The following is a 22,195-nucleotide window of genomic DNA, read 5'->3' as shown; positions in this document are numbered from 1 at the left end:
GATCCTCAAAAGTTTCTACAGCTGCACCATTGAGAGCATCCTGAGAGGCTGCATCACCGCCTGGTATGGCAACTGCTCAAGATCTGACCGTAAGGCGCTACAGAGGGTAGTGCGAACGGCCCAGTACATTACTGGGGCCAAGCTTCCTGCAATCCATCACCTATATAATAGGTGGTGTCAGAGGAAAGCCCATAAAATTGTCAGAGTCTCCAGTTACCCACGTTATAGACTGCTTTCTCTGCTACCTGCATGGCAAGCAATACCGGCGCGCCAAGTCTAGGACCAAATGGCTCCTCAACAGCTTCTACCCCCAAGCCATAAGACTGCTGAACATTTCAGAAAATGTTGTACACTGCTGCTACTCGCTGTTTGTTTGTTACCTATGCATAGTCACTTCGCCCCCGCCTACATGTACAGATTACCTCAACTAGCCTGTACCCCCTGACTCGGTACCGGTGCCCCCTGTATATAACCTCGTTATTCTTATTGTGTTTTTATTATGACTTTTTATTTTAGTCTACTTGGTAAATATTTTCTTCTTCTTGAACTGCACTGTTGGTTAAGGGCTTGTAAGTAAGCATTTCACGGTAAAGTCTACACTTGTTGTATTCGGCGCATGTGACAAATAATGTTTGATTTGATTTACATGATTATGATGGTCATAATGCTTCTTGACCGTGTCATAAAAAAATAAAATAAACATTCTTAGTCCAAGGGACTCAGGATGGTCATAATGCTTTATGACAGTGTCATAAAGTGTATTTTCTAAGTTATTTAAAATATGAAAAAAAAATCATGACTGTAAAGAATTCATACAACAACAATAAAGGACTTCAGAAACAAAATATCAAACGAAAAGGATACTTCTCGGCAGGAAAAAAACACATTTGAATAAATGTGAGTTTTGACACTGTTTTAGGCCGTCATTGTAAATAAGAATTTGTTCTTAACTGACTTGCCTAGTTAAATAAAGGTTACATTAAATAAATAAATAAATAAATGTAGGTGTCATTAGCAGCCATAAAATAATGCAATATACGTTACGACAGGTGTAAATAAATGGGTCATGGCAGTATTATGACCATATTATGACAGGTTATGACAAGCTATGTCAGCTTTAATGACATATCATGACATGACTATGACTGTGTCATAATGTGTTATGACGCTGAGTGTTAAGTAAAGTGTTACTCCAAATTGTTTATTCAATTATCAGTAAATGCTTTAGCTAGATTCTTTAAATCCACTGGGATTTACAAAATGACAGTCTGGTTTGCTCAGGATTCCCTAAAACATTAAACAACATGAATTATAATTCATACAAATGTCAAACTCCCATATCGCAAGCTGGTTAATGTTATCTAGTCAGATAGCATGTTAAATAGCAATTTTCGTAAATGAACTGTATGTCAAAAAAACATGCATAGTCTCTACATTAACTAACGTATTCCTCTCAACTGTAATATTTTTTTGTTGTTGCATGATTCGTTATGAAGTTATAATTACTTACATTTGATTCTATCCTAGTATTTCTGTCAGCCATCTTTCTTGAAGCAACTCTCCAGGGTTTGGTCGCAGAGGTTGTGGGAGTTTAGGGAAACACTCGATAGAAAGTCTGCATCTCAATTCACTTCGTTCGGAGAGCTAACTAGAGGGCTGAAAAGGCACTATGCCTCATTCAAAGTTGAATTGGTTTACCACTACGACTCGATGGGGCTTGTTGGATGCTGCAAAACGGAGGGTGAGGGCTAAGGTGGGGTATTGGGATTGAGTCTAAGTCTTGTCACAGCCACTATATACATTCCTCCCTCTGTTATCTCCAGTGTTTTCTCCAGAGTGTAAATGTTTTCTTTTTCTGATATGCACATTTTCCTTTTTCACTCTTATGCTTTATTTCAGCTAGACAAGATGAACACTATGGGGTATTTCCTGATGATGCTTATAGATTGGAAGACCAAGGCCAAAAAAGCCAATCTATAAAGCAGACTGGCATGCCCCAAAGGATCTCGTTTGGTCTCGGCGTCATCTGACTTGGAGAGTTGTGGACAAAGCCTATTAATATTTGGTTCTCAGTTTCTCAACAACAGTAAGCATTCACCTTCCACGGTCCATCACTATTGACCCGTCCATCAAACCGTCAAACATTCATTAATCTATTAAAATGCAACTTTTGCAGGCAGCCGAGAGAGAGGAACAAGAGAGCGGCAAATGAGGTGGAAAACAGACACCTCGACGGAGTGGATGGAGAGAGAAACAACAGACAAACAGCATAGGGAGAGAGAGAGTCTGTCTGAAAGTGATGACATCTCTTTTCATCCTTTTAATCTTGTTGTTCAACAACCAGCTCTTCCTGTCCTCTTCCCCCTTCAGGGCAGCTAGCCTGGCCTCCTCTTCCTCAGTGTAGTTATTCTGGCATCTTCTTCCTCAGTGCAGCTAGCCTGGCCTCCTCTTCCCCCTTCAGGGCAGCTAGCCTGGCCTCCTCTTCCTCCCTCAGGGCAGCTAGCCTGGCCTCCTCTTCCTCCCTCAGGGCAGCTAGCCTGGCCTCCTCTTCCTCAGTGTAGTTATTCTGGCATCTTCTTCCTCAGTGCAGCTAGCCTGGCCTCCTCTTCCTCCCTCAGGGCAGCTAGCCTGGCCTCCTCTTCCTCCCTCAGTGTAGTTATCCTGGCCTCCTCTTCCTCCCTCAGTGCAGCTAGCCTGGCCTCCTCTTCCTCCCTCAGTGTAGTTATCCTGGCCTCCTCTTCCTCAGTGTAGTTATCCTGGCATCTTCTTCCTCAGTGTAGTTATCCTTGCCTCCTCTTCCTCCCTCAGTGCAGCTAGCCTGGCCTCCTCTTCCTCAGTATAGTTATCCTGGCCTCCTCTTCCTCCCTCAGAGTAGTTATCCTGGCCTCCTCTTCCTCCCTCAGGGCAGCTAGCCTGGCCCTCTCCTCTTCCTCCCTCAGTGCAGCTAGCCTGGCCTCCTCTTCCTCCCTCAGTGCAGCTAGCCTGGCCTCCTCTTCCTCCCTCAGGGAAGCTAGCCTGGCCTCCTCTTCCTCCCTCAGGGCAGCTGGCCTGGCCTCCTCTTCCTCCCTCAGGGCAGCTAGCCTGGCCTCCTCTTCCTCCCTCAGGGCAGCTAGCCTGGCCTCCTCTTCCTCCCTCAGGGCAGCTAGCCTGGCCTCCTCTTCCTCAGTGTAGTTATTCTGGCATCTTCTTCCTCAGTGCAGCTAGCCTGGCCTCCTCTTCCTCCCTCAGGGCAGCTAGCCTGGCCTCCTCTTCCTCCCTCAGTGTAGTTATCCTGGCCTCCTCTTCCTCCCTCAGTGCAGCTAGCCTGGCCTCCTCTTCCTCCCTCAGTGTAGTTATCCTGGCCTCCTCTTCCTCAGTGTAGTTATCCTGGCATCTTCTTCCTCAGTGTAGTTATCCTTGCCTCCTCTTCCTCCCTCAGTGCAGCTAGCCTGGCCTCCTCTTCCTCAGTATAGTTATCCTGGCCTCCTCTTCCTCCCTCAGAGTAGTTATCCTGGCCTCCTCTTCCTCCCTCAGGGCAGCTAGCCTGGCCCTCTCCTCTTCCTCCCTCAGTGCAGCTAGCCTGGCCTCCTCTTCCTCCCTCAGTGCAGCTAGCCTGGCCTCCTCTTCCTCCCTCAGGGAAGCTAGCCTGGCCTCCTCTTCCTCCCTCAGGGCAGCTGGCCTGGCCTCCTCTTCCTCCCTCAGGGCAGCTAGCCTGGCCTCCTCTTCCTCCCTCAGGGCAGCTAGCCTGGCCTCCTCTTCCTCCCTCATTGCAGCTAGCCTGGCCTTCTCGTCATCTCGTAGAAACTGGTGAAGCTTCTCAAACTCCTCCTTAATCTGCCTCTGTGTGTGTCTGGGCAGGGCTCTGGAGACAGTGAGAGGAATATATGATGATAGAACATCAATCTAATGTTAATTTAATATGCTCTGCTCCTTTATCAACGGGCTTTCTAACTGCATCAGAGAACCTCAGCGACTGCTTTAGGAGCTTCAATTGCAGTCTTGACTTCTTTGTTGCCATCCAGTGCAGCGTCATCCATTGGACAGCAGTCGTGGTCTTTTATGACACCACACAGACTAGCTGTTTTTTTTCTCCAGACAGAAGAACGTGACTTTGTCCTCCCTGTGCAGACTGCAGAACCCCCCAATGCCCACAGTCTCGGAAGCTCTCCGATTCCTCTCCTGTAAGAAGGCCTTGCACAGGTTCTTTATGCAGGGGTTCAATTTCTCAATCACTGCGACGGATTTCCTTCTTATAGGCATAGATATAGTTCTGTAAGATATAGATATAGTTCTGTAAGATATAGATATAGTTCTGTAAGATATAGATATAGATCTGGAAGACATAGATATAGTTCTGGAAGACATAGATATAGTTCTGGAAGACATAGATATGGAAGACATACTGTGTATATATATATATATATATATATATATATATGGTTCTGTAAGATATAGATATAGTGTCTTGAAGACATAGATGGTAGTTCTGGAAGATATAGATATAGTTCTGGAAGATATAGATGTAGTTCTGGAAGACATAGATATAGATATGGAAGACATACTGTGTATATATATATATATATATATATATGGTTCTGTAAGATATAGATATAGTGTCTTGAAGACATAGATGTAGTTCTGGAAGATATAGATATAGTTCTGGAAGATATAGATGTAGTTCTGGAAGACATAGATGCAGTTCTGGAAGATATAGATATAGTTCTGGAAGACATAGATATAGATATGGAAGACATACTGTATATATATATATATGTATATGGTTCTGTAAGATATAGATATAGTGTCTCGAAGACATAGATGTAGTTCTGGAAGATATAGATATAGTTCTGGAAGATATAGATGTAGTTCTGGAAGACATAGATGCAGTTCTGGAAGACATAGATATAGATCCGGAAAAATCATACAGGTCACCGAACTGACATGTGTGACACGCCAATGTTCAGATGATGGGGATTAAAGTCTATAATGAACACCACTGTGGAGCTCGACTCAAACAGCGGTGGGTAGTCAGTCTACTGTAGCTGCTGGCAAAGTCACCACTGTGGAGCTCGACTCAAACAGCGGTGGGTAGTCAGTCTAATGTAGCTGCTGGCAAAGTCACCACTGTGGAGCTCGACTCAAACAGCGGTGGGTAGTCAGTCTACTGTAATATTCAAATGAATAATAATTCAGAAGGATTTATATATTCATATTTATATTAAAATAATAATAATTAATAATAAGAACAATCAGGATGTTGTTTCCTATGGGGTAAATGCAGAAGGACAAACCCCATACTTCAGCCTACAGTATTTATTTTATAGCCACTACGCTGCATCAGTTGGGCTACAAGTGATAATGCTTTTTGCTAATAGCTCATCTGATAAAATAGACCATGTATAGGCTTTATATGTTCAAATTATTTAATCATTTTTACTCATTTGTTATTCGTACCATTTCTGGAGGTGGAAATTATATATTTATATATTTTAGATGGTGTCAGCATTATTTTATTTTCATTAATTTGGGAGTAGAATATCCTTTTAAAACCTCAGCTTTACGGTGGAACCCTCCAAATCAAATCAAATGTATTTATATAGCCCTTCTTAATCTCAAAGTGCTGTACAGAAACCCAGCCTAAAACCCCCAAACAGCAAGTAATGCAGGTGTAGAAGCACGGTGGCTAGGGAAAAACTCCAGCATGGCGAGGGAGATTCTGGAGAAAGGGGAAGACTGCTCGATTTCAATGAAGTCCTTCCTAGGGGTATCTATGTTCTGTTGTACCCCCGATGGGACAGAAGTTGTTGTCCTCCTACAAAGATGCGATTGGGAAGCCATACTCCAAAATGATCTGCCTGGAGACAGATTTCAGGGGTGAGATTAAAACTGCTTTAAGTTTGTCTTTGACAACATATGACTACAACCAAGTGATTTTTAAGACTCCAATTACCACGCATATTCTAAATAGATGTTTACAGAGATTTAAGTCCTATTGTTTTAACTTGGTCAAAATGTCTAACGCTTTATTTTATTTCAATTCCAATGAACCCACTATCTAATGACTCAGATGAAGAGGTGGTGGTCCCCCTCTCGCTTCAAGCATGTTTGTTAAGGACAATACAGTTCACTGCTGGTCCTAGCCTGAACAACGTGTAGCCTGAAAAACATGTCGTAGGCTATTAAACAACATGTAGCCTGAAAAACATGTCATAGGCTATTAAACATCCTGGAGCATAAACAACATGTAGCCTGAACAACATGTAGCCTGAACAACATGCCGTATGCTATTAAACATCCTGTAGCCTAAACAACATGTAGCCTGAACAACATGTAGCCTGAACAACATGTAGCCTGAACAACATGTAGCCTGAACAACATGTAGCTTGAACAACATGTCGTATGCTATTAAACATCCTGTAGCCTAAACAACATGTAGCCTGAACAACATGTAGCCTGAACAACATGTAGCCTGAACAACATGTCGTATGCTATTAAACATCCTGTAACCTAAACAACATGTAGCCTGAACAACATGTAGCCTGAACAACATGCCGTATGCTATTAAACATCCTGTAGCCTAAACAACATGTAGCCTGAACAACATGTCGTATGCTATTAAACATCCTGTAACCTAAACAACATGTAGCCTGAACAACATGTAGCCTGAACAACATGCCGTATGCTATTAAACATCCTGTAGCCTAAACAACATGTAGCCTGAACAACATGTAGCCTGAACAACATGTAGCCTGAACAACATGTAGCTTGAGCAACATGTAGCATGAACAACATGTAGCCTAAACAACATGTAGCCTGAACAACATGTAGCCTAAACAAAATGTAGCCTAAACAACATGTCATAGGCTTTTAAACAACATGTAGCCTACTAAATCTAAATCAGCAAGCCGGCAAGTAGCTTATTAAGTAAAATGAATAAGCTAGGTTAAATTGTTATTATTTAAAGGCTATAGCCTACAATTGAAGAAATAACAAACTTAGACTATCCTCTTTTTTTAACAATAGCCATTATAGAAATCAAAACCTCTGCATTGCTTCGTCATGCACTTATTCGTTGTCTTCCCATTAATTACATTTACATTTTAGTCATTTAGCAGACGCTCTTATCCAGAGCAACTTACAGTAGTGAATGCATACATTTCATACATTCTTTTTTTTTTTGGTACTGGCCCCCCCTGTGAATTGAACCCACAACCCTGGCGTTGCAAACACCATGCTCTACCAAGTGAGCCACACGGGACACAGGCTATCAGTCACTTATTTCTTGGTCGACTCATATCAACATCTCTGCGCCCAAGGGGTTAAGGTAAAAAAAAAAAAAAAAGTAAAAAAAAAAAAAGGAAGAAAAAACAAAGCATGGCCAGAGCTAATGGCTGAGTGGTCCCGGAGTGATTCATTTCTTTTCTAGCCGCGTGGCTCAGTTGGTAGAGCATGGTGTTTGCAACGGTCTTTTTTAAAATATGTTTTTATTTCGCCTTTATTTAACCAGGTAGGCCAGTTGAGAACAAGTTCTCATTTACAACTGTGACCTGGCCAAGATAAAGCAAAGCAGTGCGACACAAACAACACAGGTTTACACATGGAATAAACAAATGTACAGTCAATAGCACAATAGAACAAAAAGTCTATATACAGTGTGTGCAAATGAGGTAAGATTAGGGAGGTAAGGCAAGAAATAGGCCATGGTGGCGAAGTAATTACAATTTAGCAATTAAACACTGGAGTGATAGATGTGCAGAAAATGAATGTTAAGTAGAGATACTGGGGTGCAAAGGAGCAAAAAAATAAATAACAATATAGGGATGAGGTAGTTGGATTGGCTATTTACAGATGGGCTATGTACAGGTGCAATGATCTGTGAGCTGCTCTGACAGCTGATGCTTAAAGTTAGTGAGGGAGATATGAGTCTCCAGCTTCAGTGATTTTTGCAATTCGTTCCAGTCATTGGCAGCAGAGAACTGGAAGGAAAGGCGGCCAAAGGAGGAATTGGCTTTGGGGGTGACCAGTGAAATATACCTGCTGGAGCGTGTGCTACGGGTGGGTGCTGCTATGGTGACCAGTGAGCTGAGATAAGGCAGGGATTTACCTAGCAAAGACTTATAGATGACCTAGAGCCTGTGGGTTTGGCGACGAATATGAAGCGAGGGCCAGCCAACGAGAGCATACAGGTTGCAGTGGTGAGTAGTATATGGGGCTTTGGTGACAAAACGGATGGCACTGTGATAGACTGCATCCAATTTGCTGAGTAGAGTGTTGGAGGCTATTTTGTAAATGACATCGCCGATGTCAAGGATCGGTAGGATAGTCAGTTGTACGAGGGAATGTTTGGCAGCATGAGTGAAGGATGCTTTGTTGCGAAATAGGAAGCCGATTCTAGATTTAATTTTGGATTGGAGATGCTTGATGTGAGTCTGGAAGGAGAGTTTACAGTCTAACCAGACACCTAGGTATTTGTAGTTGTCCACATATTCTAAGTCAGAACCATCCAGAGTAGTGATGCTGGACGGGCGGCAGGTGCAGGCAGCGATCGGTTGAAGAGCATGCATTTTGTTTTATTTGCATTTAAGAGCAGGGAGGCCACGGAAGGAGAGTTGTATGGCATTGAAGCTCGTCTGGAGGTTAGTTAACACAGTGTCCAAAGAAGGGCCAGAAGTATACAGAATGGTGTTGTCTACGTAGAGGTAAATCAGAGAATCACCAGCAGCAAGAGCGACATCATTGATGTATACAGAGAAAAGAGTCGACCCAAGAATTGAACCCTGTGGCACCCCCATAGAGACTGCCAGAGGTCCGGACAACAGGTCCTCCAATTTGACACAATGAACTCTGTCTGAGAAGTGGTGAACCAGGCGAGGCAGTCATTTGAGAAACCAAGGCTGTTGAGTCTGCCGATAAGAATGTGTTGATCGAAAGCCTTGGCCAGGTCGATGAATACAGCTGCACAGTATTGTCTTTTATCGATGGCGGTTATGATATCGTTTAGGACCTTGAGCTTGGCTGAGGTGCACCCATGACCAGATCGGAAACCAGATTGCATAGTGGAGAATTTAACTTGGCTTTCGAAGACCTTAGAAAGGCAGGATAGGATAGATATAGGTCTGTAACAGTTTGGGTCTAGAGAGTCTCCCCCTTTGAAGAGGGGGATGACTGCGGCAGCATTCCAATCTTTGGGGATCTCAGACGATACAAAAGAGAGGTTGAACAGGCTAGTAATAGGGCTTGCAACAACTGCGGCAGATAATTTTAGAAAGAGAGGGTCCAGATTTTGCAAGTCTTTCAGAACATCAGCTATCTGGATTTGGGTGAAGGAGAAATGGGGGAGGCTTGGGAAAGTTGCTGTGGAGGGGTGCAGGACTGTTGACCGGGGTAGGGATAGCCAGGTGGAAAGCATGGCCAGCCGTAGAAAAATGCTTCTTGAAATTCTCAATTATTGTGGATTTATCGGTGGTGACCGTGTTTCCTAGCCTCAGCTGGGAGGAGGTGCTCTTATTCTCCATGGACTTTACAGTGTCCCAGAACTTTTTGGAGTTTGTGCTACAGGATGCAAAATTCTGTTTGAAAAAGCTAGCCTTTGCTTTCCTAACTGCCTGTGTATATTGGTTCCTAACTTCCCTGAAAGTTGCATATGGCGGGGGCTATTCGATGCTAATGCAGTACGCCACAGGATGTTTTTGTGCTGGTCAAGGGCAGTCAGGTCTGGAGTGAACCAAGGGCTATATCTATTCCTGGTTCTACATTTTTTGAATGGGGCATGCTTATTTAAGATTGTGAGGAAAGCAGTTTTAAAGAATAACCAGGCATCCTCTACTGACGGAATGAGGTCGATATCCTTCCAGGATACCCGGGCCAGGTCGATTAGAAAGGCAAGCTCGCTGAAGTGTTTTAGGGAGCGTTTGACAGTGATGAGGGGTGGTCGTTTGACCGCAGACCCATTATGGACGCAAGCAATGAGGCAGTGATCGCTGAGATCCTGGTTGAAGACAGCGGAGGTGTATTTAGAGGGCAGGTTCATCAGGATGATATCTATGAGGGTGCCCTTGTTTATGAATTTGGGGTTGTACCTGGTTGTACATTGATAATTTGTGCGAGATTGAGGGCATCTATCTTAGATTGTAGGACGGCCGGGGTGTTAAGCATGTCCCAGTTTAGGTCACCTAACAGTATGAGCTCTGAAGATAGATGGGGGGCAATCAATTCACATATGGTGTCCAGGGCACAGCTGGGGGCAAAAGGTGGTCTATAACAAGCAGCAACGGTGAGAGACTTGTTTCTGGAAAGGTGGATTTTTAGAAATAGAAGCTCGAATTGTTTGGGCACAGACCTGGATAGTAAGACAGAACTCTGCAGGCTATCTCTGCAGTAAATTGCAACTCCGCCCCCTAGTTAGGGATGTACATTTCTGGATTTTTGTTTGCCTTCCTAAGCCAGGATTCAGACACAGCTAGGACATCCAGGTTGTCAGAGTGTGCTAAAGCAGTGAATAAAACAAACTTAGGGAGGAGTCTTCTAATGTTAACATGCATGAAACCAAGGCTTTTACGGTTACACAAGTCAACAAATGAGAGCGCATGGGGAATGGGAGTGGAGCTAGGCGCTGCAGGGCCTGGATTAATCTCTACATCAAATGCCTTCCTCTCCATCTTAAATAAGCATGCCCCTTTCAAGAAATTTAGAACCAGGAACAGATATAGCCCTTGGTTCTCCCCAGACCTGACTGCCCTTAACCAACACAAAAATATCCTGTGGCGTTCTGCATTAGCATCGAACTGCCCCCGCGATATGCAACTTTTTAGGGAAGTTAGAAACCAATACACACAGGCAGTTAGAAACGCCAAGGCTAGCTTTTTCAAACAGAAATTCGCTTCGTGCAACTCCAACTCTAAAAAGTTCTGGGACATTGTAAAGTCCATGGAGAATAAGAACACCTCCTCCCAACTGCCCACTGCACTGAGGATAGGAAACTCTGTCACCACCGATAAGCCCACTATAATTGAGAATTTCAACAAGCATTTTTCTACGGCTGGCCATGCTTTCCACCTAACTACCCCTACTGCATTCAACAGCACTGCACCCCCCACAGCTACTCGCCCAAGCCTCCCCCATTTCTCCTTCTCCCAAATCCATTCAGCTGATGTTCTGAAAGAGCTGCAAAATCTGGACCCCTACAAATCAGCTGGGCTTGACAATCTGGACCCTTTCTTTCTAAAATTATCTGCCGAAATTATTGCAACCCCTATTACTAGCCTGTTCAACCTCTCTTTCGTGTCGTCTGAGATTCCCATAGATTGGAAAGCAGCTGCTGTCATCCCCCTCTTCAAAGGAGGTGACACTCTTGACCCAAATTGCTACAGACCTATATCCATCCTACCCTGCCTTTCTAAGGTCTTCGAAAGCCAAGTTAACAAACAGATTACCGACCATTTCGAATCCCACCGCACCCTCTCCGCTATGCAATCTGGTTTCAGAGCTGGTCATGGGTGCACCTCAGCCACGCTCAAGGTCCTAAACGACATCGTAACCGCCATCGATAAGAAACAATACTGTGCTGCCGTATTCATTGACCTGGCCAAAGCTTTTGACTCTGTTAATCACCACATCCTCATCGGCAGACTCAGTAGCCTTGGTTTCTCAAACGATTGCGTCGCCTGGTTCACCAACTACTTCTCTGACAGAGTTCAGTGTGTCAAATCGGAGGGCCTACTGTCTGGACCTCTGGCAGTCTCTATGGGGGTACCACAGGGTTCAATTCTTGGGCCAACTCTTTTCTCTGTATACATAAATGATGTCGCTCTTGCTGCTGGTGAATCTCTGATCCACCTCTACGCAGACGACACCATTCTGTACACTTCTGGCCCTTCTTTGGACACTGTGTTAACAACCCTCCAGACGAGCTTCAATGCCATTCAACTCTCCTTCCGTGGTCTCCAACTGCTCCTAAACACAAGTAAAACTAAATGCATGCTCTTAAACCGATCGCTGCCTGCACCTGCCCGCCTGTCCAGCATCACTTCTCTGGACGGTTCTAACTTAGAATTTGTGGACAACTACAAATACCTAGGTGTCTGGTTAGACTGTAAACTCTCCTTCCAGACTCACATCAATCATCTCCAATCCAAAGTGAAATCTCGAATTGGCTTCCTATTTCGCAACAAAGCATCCTTCACTCATGCTGCCAAACATACCCTCGTAAAACTGACCATCCTACCAATCCTCGACTTCGGCGATGTCATTTACAAAATAGCTTCCAATACCCTACTCAACAAGCTGGATGCAGTCTATCACAGTACCATCCGTTTTGTCACCAAAGCCCCATATACTACCCACCACTGCGACCTGTACGCTCTCGTTGGCTGGCCTTCGCTTCATAATCGTCGTGATGGATCAGCCATCTTACCAAAAAAATGGTCTATAGCCCATCCACACATTGTCGAAGTGAATTGAGGTGTAGGCTACCATACAAAGTCCCATTATTCACTAATAGGTTGTAGCATGAGGACATTATCTGATGTGAATGAATGTAGACTATAGCTATATCGTTGATCAGAGTTCCTATAGTAGCCTATGGAAAAGGCTAAACAAAGAGTTAGATGACTTTGTCAAATAGAAGTAATTGACCATCTGATACTGATACAGCCAAGTGTCAAGAGCTCTGAGCAGAGAGGAAGAGGCAACGCGAGAGGGATAACGCAGGTGGTGTTTTTTGTATTTTTTTTTTTATGGAGGTCAATGAGTATCGAATTTGGTCAACAACAAAAAATCTAGCCATCTCATTGGCTAGAATGGTCCCACCTGATCTTGCCTCCCCCCCGACTGCCTGCCATTTTTTAAGACATGTATTTTCATTGTTAGAGCGGCCAATGGAGTATCTGGTCAATATAATGGTACATCTATGGTCTGGGGGGGGTCCATGACCCAGTAATCTCACACCTAGGCCTATCTAAAAAGAAAACGCTCCAAAAAGACCTTCATAAACCTTTTTCATTTCCACATGTAGCAAGCTAAGTGTTTGTGTTGTCCAAACTACAGTGTACATGAGTAGAATCTGAGTCAGACAGACAAATAGTAGGACCATATTATGGTTTTCATGCATCTAATTGGCCTATTTCTCAGCGGCAGGTGGCAGCCCGCCCCGGCATCACTTAATTGGCTATCAAGTAAATAAATGTTAGGTGAATCAGGTCAGACTCGGGATGGAGAGTGAGTGCGTTGTTCAAGATGGCTAAACAAAAGGCAAGTAAGTGGTGTGCAAAAAAAACGTTGTCTAATCAAGTCCGTGCTAAATTACCATTATTCCCGACCAGTCATGGAAGCTACCAGTAAGCCTTCTACCTCGTCCTTGACTGACGAAACACCATCGCTAGTACGTATGCAGTAGCTAGCACTATCAGCCTCCCAGTCCCGACAGGGATCTTAGTGCCCCGGCACGGCAATGACGGTGAGAGTGCCGGCCATTCTCCACCTCTCCCAGAAAAACCAAGATGCTGACTGCCAGAGACCCAGTGGTGCTAATGAGAAGGACCCCTTTTTTTGTGAACACTGGTCGGCCTACGAATGATGAGAACGATAGCCCCGACAGAGTTCCCTGCTGACAGGGTACATTTCCCCGTTAGTATAAATGATGACAACATCATACATACAGGTTTGTGTAAGACAAAGGGGCCATTTCCTAGAGACAAAAAGGGCAGGTGCTTTTCAAAAGAGTTCTACTACAAAATAACAAAACATGGTACTCATATTCCCCATAGATGATTGTGTTATTCACCAAAAAATTTACCGGGTATACTGTTAGTCGTGTTGGCGCTTTGGCAACAGAACGTGTCGATCCCACCAGCATGGACCATTTGAACGAATGACTGGCAGGACCTCTCTAAGAAGATCAGAGATCATGAACATGGTGGTTCTCATTTGGCTGTATGCGTAGCTTATAACACCTGGGAAAATGACCAAGCCCATTGACAAACAGTTAGCCTCCGATCTTGAAAATCCGGTGAACTTTTGGACAGAGAATGTAACGCCTCATTTAGGGGTCACCTGGAGAAAATCTGTGAAATAAATAAATTGAAATGTATTGTCTATTATTGAGCTTCTCGGGAGATATGACACATACTAAAGGGGTTGCTTGAAAACAAAGATAAAGGTAACTATCTCAGCATCCAAATTCAAAACTAACTAATTGCAATATTGTCCCAAAAAAGTACAGGAAAGCATTGTGTCACAGAAATAAGAGGCTGAATTATTTTCAATTATAATGGACACAACACATCTTGAAAGTGGACCAATTAAGTCAAGTGTTTATGTATGTTACAGTGGAGACTAATGAGAATGAACAACCAAAGGAGGTTAGAATTAACGAGAGTTTCTTGTGCTTCAAGAATGCCACTGATCAAAGTGCATCAGGCCTTGAAAAATACATTATTCAACTGATTGAAAGTAAAGGGGATATCGGTGAACAACAAATGTCGTGGTCAAAGCTACGACGGCGCCAGTGTAATGACTGGAGCTTATTCAGGTGTTCAAAAGCACATATCAGACCGAGAGAGTCATGCATTATATGTCCACTGTGCTGCACACAATTTAAACTTAGTTTTGAATTATGCATGCCAAGATATACCAGACATAAGGGACTATTATAACACTGTGCAGAGAGGTTTTCTGCGTTTTTCAAGGGGAGCATCAACCAATGGAAACGTTTGGAGAACCACCTTTCCAAACCAACCCTAAAAAGAGTGTGCCTCAACGCGATGGGCATCCAGATGTGATGCCATTCAATCTGTGCTGTTCCACTATGCAGACATCATGCAGGGGCTGAGAAAAGTCGTGCTGCTGTCAATAAAAATAACATGCGAACGAACAGAGGCAGGCTGGGATATTTTTTTTTAAATAAACGATGGAGCCGTTTGAATTTGTGCTTATGACAGTAATACAGTGCAAATTACTGGAGACAGTTAATACTATCCAAAGCTACTTCAGGTTCACCAGTATGAACGAAATCGCAAACTGCTTTCTTTGTTTGAGCCCTCAAAAACTGCTGTCCGCTAAAGATGATCTGTTTGCATCTGCCAATTTATTGGCTGTCCAGCATTCAGATGACTTGTCCCCAAAGCTTTTTATACTGTGAGTGGCTCAATTAAAGATTTTGAAGAACTGATGTATTTGAAGCCCCACTTCCTTCCCGACCAGATGTTGCTACGGCAGTCAAGCTGTTTTTAATCATCCCTGTACCTGTCGCTTCTGCAGAGAGATTGTTTTCTAAACTAAAAACTCATAGAACTACCTAAGAAGCACAATGTCTCAGGACACACTGTCTGGGTTGTCAATACTCCTCAAGGCTGTGATGAAAACATTTGCACACAGAAATACAAGGCACGCAGTCGCATACTGTAGCTATTATAGGCTTCTACCTAGAAAAAAGAAAAAGACAAGCACAGGCACAAAAATATACTTTTTTTCTAAAGAGAGAGAGGGAGACAAACAGCAACAGGACTACAGGAGACCAGGAGTCTCTCAAATTGAATTTAATCAGATTTAATTTACCTTGAATATTGCAGCGCATTGAGTTGCTATAACAGCCTCCACTCTTCTGGGAAGGCTTTCTACTAGATGTTGGAACACTAATGCGGGGACTTACTTCCATGCAGCCACAAGAGCATTAGTAAGGTCGTGCACTAATGTTGGGCGATTAGGCCTGGCTCGCAGTCGGTGTTCCAATTCATACCAAAGGTGTTTGATGGGGTTGAGTTCAGGGCTGTGTGCAGGCCAGTCAAGTTCTTCCACACCGATCTCGACAAACCATTTCTGTGTGGACCTCGCTTTGAGCATGGGGGCACTGTCATGCTGAAACAGGAAAAGGCCTTCCCAAACTGTTGGCAAAAAATTGGAAGCACAGAATCATCTACAATATCATTGTATGCTGTAGCGGTAAGACTTCCCTTCATTGGAACTAAGGGGCCTAACTCGAACCAGGAAAAACAGCCCCAGACCATTATTTCTCATCCACCAAACTTTAAAGTTGGCACTATGCATTCGGGCAGGTCGTGCTCCTGGCATCCGCCAAACCCAGATTCACCTTTTGGAATGCAAGATGGTGAAGCATGATTCGTCACTCCAGAGTATGCTTTTCCACTGCTCCAGAATCCAATGGTGGCGAACTTTACACCACTCCAGCCGACGCTTGGCATTGAACATGGTGAAGTTAGGCTTGTGTACGGCTGCTTGACCACGGAAACCCATTTCATGAAGTTCCTCACAAACAGTTCTTGTGCTGACATTGCTTCCAGAGGCAGTTTAGAACTCGGTAGTGAGTGTTGCAACCGAGGAGAGACGATTTTTACGCGCTTCAGCACTCGGCGGTCCCGTTCACTTCGCAGCTGAGCCATTTCCACTTCACAATAACAGAACTTACAGTTGACAGGGGCATCTCTAGCAGGGCAGAACATTTACAAACTGACTTGTTAAAAAGGTGGAATCATATGACGGTGCCGCGTTGAAAGTCACTGAGCTCTTCAGTAAGGCCATTCTACTGCCAATGTTTGTCTATGGAGATTGCATGGCTGCGTGCTCGATTTTATACACCTGTCAGCAACGGGTGTGGCTTAAATATCTGATTCCCCTAATTTGAAGGGGTGTCCACATACTTTTAGAAATATAGTGCACCTACAAATAGTAGGCTACACTGTATAATTAAACAATCTTAAGCTAGTGTCTTGAGGATGGACTGACTGTATTATTTGGCATTAGACTTACACACTACACAAAATGTTCTATCCAAGCTGAGAGCGCGCACGACGACAGCTCATGCAGCTATACAGGACAGTTGTATATACCCAAAAAATATATTGGTTGCTGATTAGTATGCTATTGCATCAACAAATCATTTTACAATCTGCAATGTTTGAATATCCCATTTTAATTACTGAACAAGTAAATGCATTATTGCCGCCTGCCAGCATTGCGCCACCAGCATATAGCTTCCTGAAACATGAGAAAATGACAACAAAATACCAATAAACATGTATTCATTAGAGCAAAGCTATAGTCTACAAGCCCCTAGCACCACAAAATCTGGAAGCCTACCATGCTTCGATTCATAATGAGCCTCATTCATACATTGGTAGATAAGTCAGAGATGTGTTTACTTCCAAAGTATGCAACTATGTTGATTGTTGCCATATAAAGTATCATCTTCTTTTTTATATATATATTTTTTTAACCTTTATTTAACTTGGCAAGTCAGTTAAGAACAAATTCTTATTTTAAAATGACAGCCTACTCCAGCCAAACCCAGACAATGCTTGGGCCAATTGTGTGCCGCCCTATGGGACTCCCAATCACGGCCGGATGTGATACAGCCTGGATTTGAACAAGAGACTTTTGTGTCACCTCTTGCACTGAGATGCAGTGCCTTAGACCACTGCGCCAGTCGGGAGCCCAAAACCACATAAACTGCAGCCGCTCGATAGGTCAATGCAGGCTGGGTAAAACTGGCCCTTTAAAGTAATGTTGATGTGCACTGTGCCTGTAAAACTGTATTTAATAAAGTTAAGTGTGTTGGCATATGACAAAACACGTCAACTCAGCAGTTGACTCCTGGATGCTTAATAACACTGGGGAAAACAATGCCCAACAACAATGACTTTCCTGGGATTGTGGCTGTGTTTATGTGAAGTCATTACGTCCAGCTGTTTTTATCGACACATGACAGTTCAATGAAAACACACCGAAGCATTTGAACTTTCTAAAATGTCGACCAAAAATCACTGGACAAGTTATTGGAATCGTAGCTAGTGCCACAAGCAGTTATTAACCACCACAGTGAACCAGTTATTATTGGTTAACAGTTATTAACCACCTTGAACTATATTGTCAGAAGCATAGTTGCATTTTTTTTTTTCAATTAATTTGCTTTGGAAAACAAGCAGAAAATGTTGTGGGCTAAAGATGGCAAATACATTCTTAGATAAATGTCGATCCAATCAGAAACAACTTAATCTCCAAAATGGGGTCCTGAGTGGTGCGGCGGTCTAAGGCACTGCATCTCAGTGCCATATGCATCACTACAGACACCCTGGCTGTATCACAACCGGCCGTGATTGGGAGTCCCATAGGGAGGCGCACAATGGGCTCAGCATCATCCGGGTTTGGCTGGTGTAGGCCGTCATTGTAAATAAGAATTTGTTCTTAACTGACTTGCCTAGTTAAAAAAAATGTAAAAAATGTAAATGCTATCCTTGTTGTATTTGGTTTGAATTTCAGAACAATAGACCATAAGGTTTTTACCAGGCATGAATCCATCCATTAGAACACATGTAACTTCTATGTGCTCGAGAAATTCAGCAAAATTAAGAAAATATCCGCCTACCATTCTATCATGTCAACCATCTGTTCAAATCAAAATAATTCCATGTGTCCGCCTTTGACCTATGCTGTATTTAATCAATACACAACTTTCAAGGGGTATGCTAAGGTATTTGGTTCAAACATAAGAATAGTTTTCCATTTTATAACATTACATTATCACATTCTTTCTCGCTCGAGGAAGGCAATTTGAACTTTCAAAACTGTCAAGAACCCCCTCCTTCTCTGTAAATGCCTTCTCATAGGTTATAATTTTTGCAAGCAAGTATAAATCAAAATCTTTATGCTCTTGCTTTGTTTTCTTATGTTTTCTAATGAGCTCGAGGCCACTGCCAGCAGCACACACTCTGATGCCTTTCGGGCACTTGTCTTGATTCCAGTCATTCATTCCTCGTAAGAGACGTGATGAAAGCAGAGGTTGATGGTGGAGGTCGCCGCTTGATTAATGTGAGTAATTCATGGTCTCTCACTCCCCAGTAGCCTATTGCTATACAGACAACAACTAACTTAGAACTCTCTTGTCTTTCTTCTCATTTATAGGTTGGATCCCATAAGACCCAAGGGTTTGGAAAAGTCCCACTCGTTGGGAAAAGTCCTATTGATTCCAGAGGAGTAGAGCTGGATGGCGAGGCTGCTGGCCCGCTGTGGGTAACTCTTCTTCCACAATTTGGCTCGAGTAGAAGCGAAGCTCCTTCCGCTCTTCAAGGAGGCCTGATCATAGTCCTGCCACCTCCCCGGGAACTGTCCCACCTTCAACCACAAATGTAATTTTATCATCACATTCATTTAATTCACTTCAGAATTCATGTCAACTTGAGTTCTTATGTGCCTTTTTCTAAATTCATTTTCAGGCTGGCCACTCGCAAGCGAGATGAAAAAGTTTCTAAGGCCACAATGTGGTCACCGCCGAGTGGTTTTATCATCCCTGTGCCATTAACTCTAAAATGACCAGAGGATTTGCCATGGAGGAGGAGGAGAAGGAGATTTAAGGAGGTGATTTGTTTCACACTGCAAAATCCTAGCACAAGCCTGGACCAACAGGCAGCTAATGAAGAGGGCCCTGGAGGAGGAAGTGGAAAGGCAGGAGGGAGAGGAGAGCTAGGAGGAAAGTGAGGAAGTGGAGGACAGTGAGGAGGAGGATGAGGGTCTACAGGAGGAAGATGGAGAAAACAAGGAAAGTGAGGAGGAAGATGAGGAGATTGTGTTGGAAGCCACTCCAGTTACCTTCACCATCCCGCAGGTTCTCCAGCAAACAAGTAAAGGGTGCCGGCACAGGTTTTTACCTTTTTATTTCCAGAAACAACACCCCCAAAAACACCCCACCACCCAGACAGCAACATTCCTACACCGATTTGTGAAACTCTCTGTTGGTTTTAGCTCCCCATCAATTGATGTAAAAACACATATAATAATAATGATGATAAAAGCAGTTAAAAAGAAAACTACTGCTTAGACTGCCCTTCCTGCTTATATTTACATTTTAGTCATTTAGCAGACACTCTTATCCAGAGCGACTGCATACATTTCATACATGTATTTTCTTTCGCACTGGTCCGCCGTGGGAATCGAACCCACAACCCTGGCGTTGCAAACACCATGCTCTACCAACTGAGCCACACAGACTGCCCGTCTCCCCTTCCTGCTTAGACTGCCCCTCTGCCCTTCCTGCTTAGACTGCCCGTCTCCCCTTCCGGCTTAGACTGCCCCTCTGCCCTTCCTGCGTAGACTGCCCGTCTGCCCTTCCTGCTTAGACTGCCCCTCTCCCCTTCCTGCTTAGACTGCCCGTCTGCCCTTCCTGCTTAGACTGCCCCTCTGCCCTTCCTGCTTAGACTGCCCCTCTGCCCTTCCTGCTTAGACTGCCCCTCTGCCCTTCCTGCTTAGACTGCCCCTCTGCCCTTCCTGCGTAGACTGCCCCTCTGCCCTTCCTGCTTAGACTGCCCCTCTGCCCTTCCTGCTTAGACTGCCCCTCTGCCCTTCCTGCTTAGACTGCCCCTCTGCCCTTCCTGCTTAGACTGCCCCTCTGCCCTTCCTGCTTAGAATGCCCCTCTCCCCTTCCTGCTTAGACTGCCCCTCTGCCCTTCCTGCGTAGACTGCCCGTCTGCCCTTCCTGCTTAGACTGCCCCTCTGCCCTTCCTGCTTAGACTGCCCGTCTGCCCTTCCTGCTTAGACTGCCCGTCTCCCCTTCCTGCTTAGACTGCCCGTCTGCCCTTCCTGCTTAGACTGTCCGTCTGCCCTTCCTGCTTAGACTGTCCGTCTCCCCTTCCTGCTTAGACTGCCCGTCTGCCCTTCCTGCTTTTGTTCGATATGTTATAGCCTCTGCAGAGTCCCCAACAAACAGATGTTCTGGTTTTCAGGGGAAATGGAAGGAGAGCCTGTGACATGACTTCCGCTTTTCGACATTAACAAGGCAACATCGGCGACACTCCATCTTAACTCCTCCCCCACATTTACTGGATTGGTTGAAACAGTGCAGAAGAGATCCTCTCGTGACAGTTTTTTTTTCTTCTCGTCAAGACCAGTATTTAGGGGATCCAGTTTCTTTTATGCTTTGCTACGTAAAGTTAGCAGTGATGTAATCTCAATATATGCTGCTTAGATAGCTGCATGTAACTCCCAATGTAAAAACATGTTAATCATGTCATTTATTATAGTTATAACATCATTTTGTAGGCTACAACATGTTCATCATGCCGTTTATAGTTACAGCAGACAAAGAAACGTGTACAACATGCCTTAGCTATTGGTTAGCTTTCAAGGGCCATGCTGTTGAGGACGGCAAGGATCCTCGCCGAACGGCCGTTCGAGGAAGAAGATAGCAGCATAGAGGTGTCATGACTTCCGCCGAAGTCGGTCCCTCTCCTTGTTCGGGCGGCGTTCGGCGGTCGATGTCACCGGCCTTCTAGCCATCGCCGATCCACTTTTCATTTTCCATTTGTTTTGTCTTTGTTTTACACACCTGGTTTCAATTTCCCAGTTACTTGTTCATTATTTAACCCTCTGTTTTCCCCATGGTTTTTGTGCGTGTTTGTTTTATGTGTTTCTGTCCGTTTGTGTGGGCTTGGTATATCTACATGTATTTGGCGATTTTTGAGTAAAGTTACTTTTATTACTCATCTCTGCTGTCCTGCGCCTGACTCCTCTGCACCAGCTACACACAGAGCATTACAAGAGGATGAAGGTGCTGCAACAGAAGCTCAAGCAACTCCAAACCTGGCGACAACTTTGCCGCAAGCCATCAGCATGTCAACAGAAAAAAAGGAAAAAACGAAAATCCTCTGAGTTCTCACTGTTTAACAAGTTAAACAGTTGTAACAGTACATTCAACAGTTATACATGTGTATGCACATTATCTTTATATTTTTTCGCAACAGGGTACATTTGTACTCCTGAACTTATTTAGGCTTGCCATAACAAAGAATTTAAAGACATTTCAGCTTTTCATTTGTAATTGTTTTTGTAAAAAATTTGAATAGATGGATTTCTCAAGTGCAAAAATGTGTATGAAAGCTACTATTGCACTGCAGACAGCTGCTGCTGTTGCAGAGGAATGATTTCTGACATAGTTCAGGTTGAATTAAGAAGAAGCTTGTGTCCTTGCAGAACCGTCTCTCTCGTTGAATGACAAACAACTTAATTGAAAAATCATGTCCATAGTTCCTGCCCCTACTGTTGACCAATCACTGACGAAGGGGCGTTGACTTAGGCTATCGAACTTCGACCTCAAGAAAAAAATGTGCGTTCCCTTACAGCCCCCCCCCCCCCCCCCTCCAAAAAAAACTTCCAAAGAACAAAACTAACAGAAACTGCAAAATAATGATCATAATATAATATAATATAATATATG

General features: G+C 43.9%; 1 non-coding gene across 1 annotated transcript; it reads right to left on the bottom strand.

Moving 5' to 3' along the window:
- Nucleotides 1–19,901: 19,901 nt before the first annotated feature.
- Nucleotides 19,902–19,974, bottom strand: trnaa-ugc (transfer RNA alanine (anticodon UGC)). The gene has a single exon. It is a non-coding gene; the product is annotated as a tRNA-Ala (tRNA).
- Between the last annotated feature and the right edge of the window lie 2,221 nt (nt 19,975–22,195).

The sequence above is a fragment of the Salmo salar genome, chromosome ssa03 (genome assembly GCF_905237065.1).
Source record: "Salmo salar chromosome ssa03, Ssal_v3.1, whole genome shotgun sequence".
Lineage (NCBI taxonomy): Eukaryota > Metazoa > Chordata > Actinopteri > Salmoniformes > Salmonidae > Salmo > Salmo salar.
Note: the sequence above shows the minus strand (reverse complement) of the source record. Positions and strands in the feature narration are given on the sequence as shown.